This window comes from Vanellus vanellus (genome assembly GCF_965231255.1).
Source record: "Vanellus vanellus genome assembly, chromosome: 2".
In the NCBI taxonomy this organism is placed as follows: domain Eukaryota; kingdom Metazoa; phylum Chordata; class Aves; order Charadriiformes; family Charadriidae; genus Vanellus; species Vanellus vanellus.
Window position 1 is genome coordinate 18,408,829 of NC_138906.1, and position 11,100 is coordinate 18,419,928.

Here is an 11,100-nt window from a genome sequence, read left to right on the forward strand (position 1 = left end):
ATTAATATTCACTACTTGAATATGCTAAAAAAACAGAAGGCACACTATAATTTTCTTCAAGTGAAATTTAGATTTGTGGTTTAACAAAGATGTTACAAGCTTTCTATAGGATTATACACAGGCTCATGGAAACTGAGTTGTAAGGAATTCGGTACATGTTTTAAAGGCAGGGGGTCTGTGGGTATGGCAGAGAGGGACTGAGAATATTACAAATAAGAGCACTACCTTGAAAATGCATCTTTGTTTTTGGAAGTCGCTGAACAAGGAGGTTAGCAAGTTGGCTGTGAATGTTCTGTGGTTTCTGTTCTCTCCTTGGTAAATATAAATAAGCGTCATTAAATCTTTATTGGTAAGCAAAGCCAAAATTGTTGGAATTATGGAGAGTTGAAATGTAGTGCCCAGAAGGAGTACTCCATATCCTGGTGATGTTGGCAAAGCTGTTGCTTTCTTCCAATTTTGTTAACTTTTACAGCAAGAATTCAGAGATCGCAGCTTTAACACAAGCTGACCAAACTGGGTTTAATCATTGCCAATGTCATTCTTTTTTTCCTCTTGGCCCTTGTACCGCTTTAGTTTAGTAATCTCAGTCATACAAGGGGGGAAATGGAATAATTGACTCCTCTTGAAAAACACTGAGACACTAAAAATTTGATACAAGGACATTTTTTATTTCTCTCCCAACGGACACTAGAGGCGGTGTGTTTCTGAAACAAAGAGGTGAAGAGTTAGCGTTCTGCTTGTTTTGTGTGTGACCTCTGGACATTTCATGGTGCGTGTGTCCCCTTTCCTAGATACACATTACGGGCTTATTCTTAAGAAATTATTTTCCCCTGAAATTGGACTAGGTTTCAAGTGCCGGCAGTAGCCACCATGTTTCATGATCATGGCATACATTTATAATGGGGAAATTGCACAGATGGAAGCGTGGATTGAGACCACTCCATACTGCATCTGGGCCCTCTCATATTTTACTCTCTCCGAGAGCTTTGCATACCACGTATGGGTTATGCTTCCCCATTAAACCTACTTTGATGCAGCTTCTGGAGCCCTACTCCAGAATACAGACTGGCCTGTGCTAGGCACCGTAAGAACATGGAAAAAAGATGTCGTCCCAGGTTCAAAGCAGCTCACTAAAACAGTCAGAGAGATGGCAGAGCAGTGCAGACCAGCAAGAAGGTGCAAAGAGATCCAGAGAGCGCCACTCTTCTTACCGACTGGCACCAGAGGCCGCGCTGTCCCAGTGGGGCAGTCAGGTCTGGGATTCAGTGTCTCACAGGATGATTGGGTGGTTTGGGGGCTTCCTGGCAGGTCTTCAGCCTGTGCTGGGTAGTGCCCAGGCACAGCTGAGGTCCGTCCTAGCAGCCGTGAGACCAGCTTGAGCGCAGGAGGGAATTCAGCTGTGTCTACATGAGCTGTGCTCTGCCACTGTCCTTCAGAGCCCGAACAACAGGTCTTGGCCCATTCTGCCGACTGGTGCGGGTGGAGGCGGTGTGTTCCAAGTGCTGTTTGCAGTCCTGGCTACTACTGATCGAAAGGCACAAAAGGGGTCTTTTTGTTTGGTTGGGGTTTTTTTGTTGTTGTTGAAGACTGGCCCGAAAGCTTTGTTATTATTGGTGCTATCTGGATAGTATGAAAGAGCAGCCTCAGTTATTGGCCCTGCTGGGGTATTATTCCAGATGTTTTTCTTTACACAGCTGTTAAACAGGAAGTAGAACCAAAACCAAAGATTGATTTGAGCCATTGTTTTGTCAAAAGCCAGAACTGAACCTGAATTACTGTCTTCTATTGACTTCATTGAATTCAGATCATCATTGGCCACAACTGGATCCAACCCCAGCTCAAACCAAACTGAAAAAAGCCCAGACTCTGCCCACGCTTTTGAATAGGTGAAACTTTGAAAGCCTGAGAGTCTGCATCTTGTAATGACTGCAGCTAATGTTGCCTTTATGCCGATAGTAACTTTATTTTATTGTGCATGTGTGCACATATATATGTTTATGTATTTATCAAGTTCTGTAGTGTATACCAATTTATTTTAATGAAAAAAGCAGGCTTACAAAAACACTGTTGCTTAATTGGAAGATTAATGAAAGATTAAAGGAAGAACTGATATAATACCAAAGTTTTAGCAAATAGATCCATAGTTTTACTCAGGCAGGACTCGCACGTCTCAGGAGGCTTTGAATTTTACATTTCAAATACACTGTTTTGCCCGTATTTTGTGAAAGTCAGAAGAGCTTGATTGAATGCAGACTAGAAACTTGTTCACTACAAACCTAGTTAAACATGAAATCTTGCTGGGATTAGCTTAATTGTTCCCTAAATGAAAAGGCTGCTTTGTATATAGGCTATAATTTTATGCTTGCCAGATAAAGAAATGTGAACCTGTCAGGAGACACAGGAATTTGTCTGTGTAGGAGTATCACTGGGCCAACTGTCTTGCCTTTTATGCGATACTGTGGTGTAAAACACCACTTCACTGGTTTCGTTTTACAGAAAATAGTCTCTGTGGTGGCATCCTGTGGGAACTGAAGTATCAAGTTCTATTTTCCCTTCCAAAGTCCAACTACATATGTACCCCCCTTCTGAGACTACGCTCTCCGTGAGCCGCACGGGCTGAGGGATGCCGTGGCGTGGCAGGGCAGCTACAGGGGAGCTACGCATAGCAAAGCAGGAGATGCCACTCTTTGCCACGGTAGAGACTGCCGTAGATAACGCCACAGGGTTTGAAATGAGAGATGCTCTTTGTGATAAGATTATACACTACCTTAGTAAAAAAAAGAAAGTACAGTATTATTTGGGTTTTAGTCTTCAGAGGTTTATGTGACACTTCTGATTATCAGACACCATTATTCTAACTGCAAACTCATATTTTTCTTTTGGCTTCCCTACTGCCTGCTTGAAAGCAAGAGTTGCCTTAATTAAAGCCTTTATTCTTTATATAAATGTAACTGTAAAAGAGGTGTGGTTCCTGTCTTCCAAAGCTACCAGACCAAGCAAATAATGACAAAATTTCTGCAACTTGTTCTCAAGTGACCTATTCTGTTTAAACTTGTTGCCTTTCTTCCTAACCAGTCTTGTCAAAAAGCTGCTCCGTGTCAGGGGCCAATAGTTTAACAAGGGCAATGTGGAGCAGAAAGGAGATGCTGGCCAGGAACTGCTGGGAGGGAAAAGCTGGGGCACTGTCGCGCTCTGAACCACCGGGAAGTCTGCCAGCCTGCCGCAAAAGTGAGCAACCTGTGGGTGAAAACAGCACGGGAAGATGATTTAAGGAGCAAGGTGCCGTTTATTCCCTCTTAACCAGGAGAAGGAGCAGTCTCCACCACTGTGCCCTTCACTTACACGCATTTAGCAGGGAGCAGTCGTTACCCTTATCGCCAGGTAAAACACTTCCAATGTGCAGTTCTTAACGCAGTCGTGGTGGATTCTGCACATGGTTTTCCTTCACAGTGTCACAGTCTGAACATAGCTCTTGACTTTGGTGTCCAGAAGTCATCTTCTCAAAAGTGGTATTAAAACCTGCCTGCTCTTAGAGTCTGTTCAAGTCCAACAAGTCCTGAGAAGCGCGTGGTTGGAGTGTCTGCGTATCACTGACAAAGTGGGTGCATTCTTAATCCTGAGTCTCCTTCATGTCCACCTACTTTGTACCAGAGGGACGGTGGTGGCTGGTATTAACTCTGCTACTACTGGCAAACTGCAATGCATTTACACGCTTGGTGTTTGTTATTGTCCTTGCAATCACCTTTAAGTACCTCCAGTGAGACGCTCACACTCAGATTTTCTGCAGGAACTCCCAGCTGGGTCGCTCCCAGCTACAGTAACTTGCCTGTCACAAAATCTAAGTGGAAAACACAAGAGGCCAGATGCTCTAAATCTGAGAGAGCATCGCAGGGAGGCAGCGCTACTACTCTACTCCCTGCACAGCTCCACTTACAGCAGTGGCGACTTGGCTTGGGCTCACTAGCATCATGTGAAATCCTTATGGATCCTCATGGTTCCAGTGTTCAGGATTGATGATTCTTCCTTCTCTTTTAGCATCTTGTGAATAACTTAGAATTTTTTCATGCTAATGCAACTCCCTTCTCTTCCTGGTAAATTGCCTCATTTTGTGCTATTGGAAAGTGCTTAGTCTGGATTGCTCTGCTATTAGTACCTAACGGCTGCTGCTGCTTTCTGTATTATGTGTTTGGGAGAAGTATGAAATATCAGCAGATAGCTGACACCACTTCAACCCCTAAATGAGTGATAGTAGGAACTCTTCGTCTAGCTAGCCTGAAGTGACTTTCATCCGTACCACTTTGAAACACGGGATTGTTCATGCAGTTAAACAGTGTGGCACAGACGAGATCGCAGTGGATAAAAGTGCGGTGCTAGTGAACTTAGTAGAAAAGTTTCATTTTGATTTTAACAGTATCAGGGGGTTACCTCTTGTCTTTTCTGTGCCCTGGAAATCACAAATGCCTTTGCTCAGAAGACCTTGTAATCTAATGCCAGGTCTTGCTGACTTTGGCTGTCGAGCTTTAGTACCTCATTTCATGTGTGGTCCCTTTGACTTCAATAACACTCCTCACAGTGGGGTTGGCAGCTCTTGCCCTGGAACCAAACTGATGACTTCTCTGGGCTCAGGGTCTGGCTTTGAGATAAGATGCAATCAGTAAAGATGGTAAATATTTCGGTGAGTAATCAAATATGTGAGAGCTGTCTGGGTATTATCTTTGGATTAATATCTGAGATTAGTATCTGGGAGTGAATATCAATGCAAATGCATCTAAGTCCTGCCAAGCACGTGGTAGTAAATACATATTGCCGATAAATCTATTGCCTCCTTGTCTAAATTATTTAATGCAAATTGTAGGATTGTGTTAGACTGGCGTGCCCTTTGCTGGTTTGCTGTTCAACCAGAGTTTCATTTTCTTACACCTACAATGTGTTCCTGATAAATCTTCTCACACACTTTTAAGTAATTTCCCAAGTGCTCTCAAAAAGGAGGCAGCCATTCCTCTCTGTCACTCTAAGCAATTATTACTGAAATCTCTAAAACAGTGTTTCAGAATAATTAACCTTAATTAACCTTGAGCCTTAAAAGATTTTCTAGTGTTGATCAGCATGCCTGTAAGCTGCCAGTCATACATTTTTAAACTCGGAGCTGTCAAGCAGTTAGTAAACCCATATAAAGCGTGCTCTGTCTGCTTTACTGATTTCAGCTCAAGCAAAGGCACAGCACTATGTATTTCAACTTGTAAACTGCCTATCTTGTTTTTTCGTTACTATATTTCTGTGTAATACTTTCCAAACTCTATTTTATTGTATTCCACAGTTAAAAAGCCACCTGGATATTCCTTTCTACTCTTTTCTTCAAACTATCTCTAAGCCTCTTTGCATGTTTTTGTAATGCGTAAGACAGACTCAGACGACAGAGGTTTCAGAAGACTTGTGCAGCTGGTAGTTTTTTGATGATTTCATTTCACAATTCTTTTGGAATAAATGTGGGTACTAACGAGAACAATGAGTAAAATGTCAGTAGTACTAAATATAAGTGATCTTTTTTAGAAAAATATTAACACTTTTGTCAGTTCAGTTACACCTGTGCATCATTCTGCTATAGCGGAGTAAAAAAATCGAGTCTAACAGATGTATGGTAAGTATGCAAATAGGGCGAACCAAGGAAATATCATAAATCCTTTATATTAGAACATTTTGTGAATGTTTTAAAGACTAGCAGATGAGAATATGTCCAGGTGTTCTTTGAACCCTGCGAGGTGATTAAAGCGAACAGTAAAAAGCTAAAGTGACAGTACAGAAATACATGAAGATACATGCATGTATGTTGGGATTTACACAAAAGCAACAGCAGGTTGACGGCACTGGCAAGACTGCCATGCACGGGATATAGGGGAGATGAATATTTACAACTTTCTCCAAGTGACAGAACTGGTTGTGGGGAATCCCTGGAAGTACCTTCTTACACAGGAGAAGTAAAATTTTATTTATTTACCTGAAGTAAAACACTCAGTGCTCTGCTGAAAGAAAAATGAGAGACATGATGAGTTGAAAGAGTATTGCCAGTTATGAGCAGCAACTAGGGTCTGCATGAAACAGTGAAATACTGAGTGCTAGAAGAAGATAATCAGTTTTATGCATTTTTAAATTAATACGAAATGCTACTCTCCCACTTTTGCTGTACAGCCTGGGTTTTAGAATGTCAGGAAAGTATTTGACATTTACAAGAGACTGCAGGCACTAATACAAATCATTTTTATCCATTTTAACCACCACACTGAGCGAATTGTTGGCTCTGTGCAATTAGTCTCCGTGCTTCTTGACAATATAACCACAGATTATCATTAATTCTATTAATAATGCAAGGTGGAAGCTCTGTTCTCCAATATGTTATTCCACTTCTAGAAAAACATCTGATTTCTTACAAACTTAATATAAATAGGCCAGCTGACAAGTATCCCAAAAGAACAGAATACACTCAGAACAGTGTGATTTGAACTGACGTATTTTTGGCAAAAAAAAAGTTATACAAGCTGTATTTGTCTGAAAGTTTAAAAATAGGAGCCTTTGTCATATATGGCAGGATAGGCTAGGTTGAGTCATGATTGATGTCACTTGAAAGAACACTTTAAGCTTAGAAAATGACATCAGAATCATCAGAATTTAGTGAGATTTAGAGCGGTTCCTGAAGCCAGGGTGCTGGGGATTCTGGAAGATACTTTGTGGATGATACATAGCGTGCTGCCAGACATCATCTGAGTGGAAGCCAGGAGCTACGGTACTTTGAGATTACATTTATAAATTATGGGTATAATTCGGTTTAATAACATTCATTTTTAGTTAAATACATGTTTCGAGCTGTTTTCAGTTTTTTAGATTTGGCGTAACCCCCCGTTTCAGGCTGGAAGAGCAGTCTGTCACTGCCTGACCTCTCCCCTTGCTCACTTACATGACAAGTTTCCAAGAGCAGTCGGGAGTGCTTTCCTTATTACCACGAGTCTGCAAATACAGCAGGGTCTCTTTCCATTTACTCTTCTCCGGTTTTAGTGTTCAATTCCTGCTGACTTTACTACTGAGCATTTATAAGTTAGACTGTAACACTACATACGTATGTTAGACCTATTTCTTTTAGCTCCCAGGCTAAAACTAAACTTTGTCTGTCTGCTACTGCTGGTGTTAAAATGGAAGTAACAAAACAGAAAAGTCGCTTGGATTTCGCTTTATTAAAGATAACCAATAAATCGTGCGGAGCTGGCTGTGGTCTAGGTCACGGAGAGGCTGCGCAGAGCTTTTGCTGTGTGAAGTAGCGAACCTCTTTGGAATAGTTTCTTACATTTCTCCTTTGATTTTCCACATATAGCAACTCTTTGCACCTTAAAGTAATTTTAGTGTGAAAATGAATATATTTAATGCAAGCACACGATGCTACTCTTGATTCGGTTAGATCTGTTTTGCTTTTAAGTAGCTTTTAAGTGTAAAGAGAAAGTAAACTGCAAATCACATTTCTAAGAAGTAGATTTGTACTTACTGCAGTTAGCAGCAGCATCTTTTGTTCCTAAAAATGATAGATATCAGGGAAAAAAGGAGTGGCACGGTCACTCAGCTACATGCCTTCGACAACACTTTATGCATAATCAGTTTTCATACTAAAACGAGTTCATTCCAGGAAAAGAAAAAGTTCATCACGCAAGCAACTCCAGGAGTAAAGCATGCTTGTTAGCTAAAGCTGCTGTTATCTGCCATTTAGATTTCCACACCGTGCTCGTTCCTGTTCTGTTTGAAGAGCTAAGTGGTGGATGAATTATTCTCGGTATTCCTGATTTTTACTTCAAGCCAATAAACACCTGTGTGCGACTGGCCTGCCAGAGCCGTTCCATGAAATATCTGGGCATGCTCCAGCACTGGGGCTACTGGCGTTCAAAACGGTCTTCCCTGATCCTGCCGCTCATTGCTGCTGCAGTCTGATTAAGCCCAGGAATTGGATCGGGAATCCTGACACTCCCGTGCACCCAACTCTCTTGACGGTAGAAGAGGCAGACAAAGGGACAAGGACTCTGGTGGATTATGTGAGTGGGGAGGGAGAGGGAACTGCGTGTGGTTCCTCTGAGAGCACAGAGTTTTCCGTGGGTCTTCTGTGTTATGTAGCGCATAGAAAAGACCTGCGCTGGAGGATGAATCATTGCGTAGTAGAAGGGAGCGTCTCTGTGGAATCTGTACTTTCTTTGTTGCAGCCGTTGGAAGTACGTAGTGAATGAAGCAGACAACTGTCGAGAACATGTTTTCATAATTAAGGCATGAGTGCAGCCCTGGGGAACTGAATTGTATCCCTGCCTTTGCCACAGATTTCCTGTGTGATACTAGTCACTTTGCACATGTGGTTGTTAATTGTGTTTTGCTTGGTGCTTGGTGCGGTGGAGTGTAATTTGTAGAAGTGCTGAGCACTTGCAACTGCAAGCTGTAGGCAGCGGGAGCTGTGCTGTGACTGTAAGCGCTGCTGTGTAATGAATACTGAGAAATCAGGCACCGTGCATCTCAATGAGGCAGTGGAGAAAAGCGGAGGCAGGGATTACAAAGATAAATCTTCGTGAGTTCAATTTATATGGCTGGAGAACAGCTTGAAGGGGCTTGTCCTTCTTAAACTTGTCCTTCCTTGTACCTAAAATGAGAACAGCAATTTCAAGCTAAATACAAATGCAATATTTGTGAACAGCTGCTGAGTTTCAGATATTTCTGCTAATCCGAGAATTAGTAAAGTTACTATTCAGCACTCGTCCTTCATCTGTCTTCGTTTTTTAATCATTTAAAATGGATGTATTATCGTATCACTGAGCAAACAGTCACTGAAGAACCCACTAATAAAGCAATATTGTGAGTACATGTATGTTTTTACTGACTATATGCAAAGCAATCGTTAGGGATACAATAGCCTCTGTGTATTTTCCCAGTCTTAACATTGTACGGCAAAAAGATAACGCTTTAAAAATACTACACTGTTCTGTTGTTAAAAGTTGAAAAAGACACATATGACACATCTTGAAGAGTTACTTTTCTGCTTACTCTCAAAATAAAACATGATGGTTTATGTAATGTGGTGTATCTTATAAATCATAAATTACATTAAAAAAGGCATAGCATATAAATACGCAGCTATCCTTATATCAAGATGGGCACAGCAAAAAAAAAAAAGTAGCTTTCATATGAGAAATGGAACAATGAGAACAGGAAAGCACATATCTTCACAAATTTCTGTAGTATAAATAGCTTTGTCAGCTTAAATATACTTTGTCGCTCCTTGATGCTGTGATCCAATGCCAAGGAGAACAATGATTTTTTTTTTAAGTGTCTTTTTTAAAATCTTATTTTATTAGAAAACTTTTCTATTCCCCTAGTAATGAATCACAGCTTTATAAAACATTAAATTCGGAAGTGTCTGTTTTATGTAATAGAAGAGGTATGCTCAGTTCTACCAGAAGTGTTAATTACATAGGTGGCTAGAAAATTACAGGATTTTTTTTTACTTTAGTATAATCGCGAATGCATACTAAAATGGAAAACCGATTATTTTCTAAATTTTGTTTATTTGAGATGTAGCCTATATTTTTGTTGGAACACAGAGTCATACACACAGGATGCACACAAGGCACCAAAAGTGGAATTCAGGCAATCCAAATCCACAAAAGCGATTCAGAAAACCTCTGCTTTACTGACTGTAAAATCTGAATTCACTTGGCTCCGTTGTTTTGGTTCTGTCAGTCTCCTCAGTGCCAAATCTTAGGTTTCTGTGAGTACTCCGGACTCTGAACTTCTAGCTACAGCTTCTTTTGACCCCATTAAAAGACAAATCTGCACTGGGTTCCCTGAGGGATTCACTTCAACCCAGGTGCCCTGAGCACACCTACCGCTTACTGACACCACTGGCTGCTTCCAGGAAGGATCTCGCTCATGTGCTGGGCTCATGGCTACTTGGCAATTGCCCATGAACTTGTGGGGTTGTCTAGTATAGCGGTGAGTTATGGAGGACTTGGGTTTCTGCATGCTTCAGAGTCACTGCTTTAAGCTTCAGCCGGTTTTATATAAGGGAAGCCCATGGGACAGGGACTGTGGCTCCAAGAGGTGCCCTGGGAGAGTGCGTCAGAGCCCTGCACCCGCACGGGCACCCCTGGGCTCCCGAGAGGAGTGGAGGGGTTCAGAAACACCCCTGCGCTCAGCATTCCTGTTTGGCAGGCTGAAAAGCCAAGCACAGCATGTCTGTGTATGCATCAAGGTGTGCTCACATAATCAGAAAGCAGAAAAATGTTTTGAGATTCATTTGAATGTGGTCTGCTCTTTCTGGTTTCAAGTGCTGCACATATCATTATCACCAAAAGTGGAGAGGAAAAAATCACCAGATCATCCTTTACTGCTACCAGTATGGCAGACAACACCAAGTATTTTTAATCACTGTATTCTATTTCTATATAGAATAAAATTAAACTGAAATACTTGTAAAGTCTCAATACAGTGAGATTGCAGACAATTCCTCCCCCCCCAAAGATTCTGCTCAATCCTTTACCATTTGGAGTATTTAATTCCAGTTTTGCTTACTTTAAACTGAATGGAATTTTTGTACCAAATTAGGACAGCTAAGTCCTTCCACGCAGAAAACTACTGAGCTCACTGGATATTTTTCTGTCATGCTGCCAAACCATACAGCAATCATGCTGAGGATATGGATGGAAGAAAGGTTGCTCTGCACAGTAATTCCATATAGGAATCACTATTGATTACAGAGAGGATACTTTATGGGTAGTGGTAAATCATGAGGTTTCTCTTGTAAGTGAGAACATTGATTTACATGAGCAATGCAAAGGCTCACACGTAAGCTGAACTCAAACTTTAACTGTCAGCCGTAACACATCTATTTATACCACAGATCTGTGCTTAGCCACTTATATTTAATTATAATCAGTTTCGGTGCCTCCATTTTCTGTGTTTACTCAGAGAATCACATTTCTGAGGTCAAATACAATGACAGCTATACTGTAGTTATTTGAAGACATGGTTAGTTGTACATTCTGCATGTATCTGAGGACAGAATTTCTGGAGAAGAAAGGATGGGTA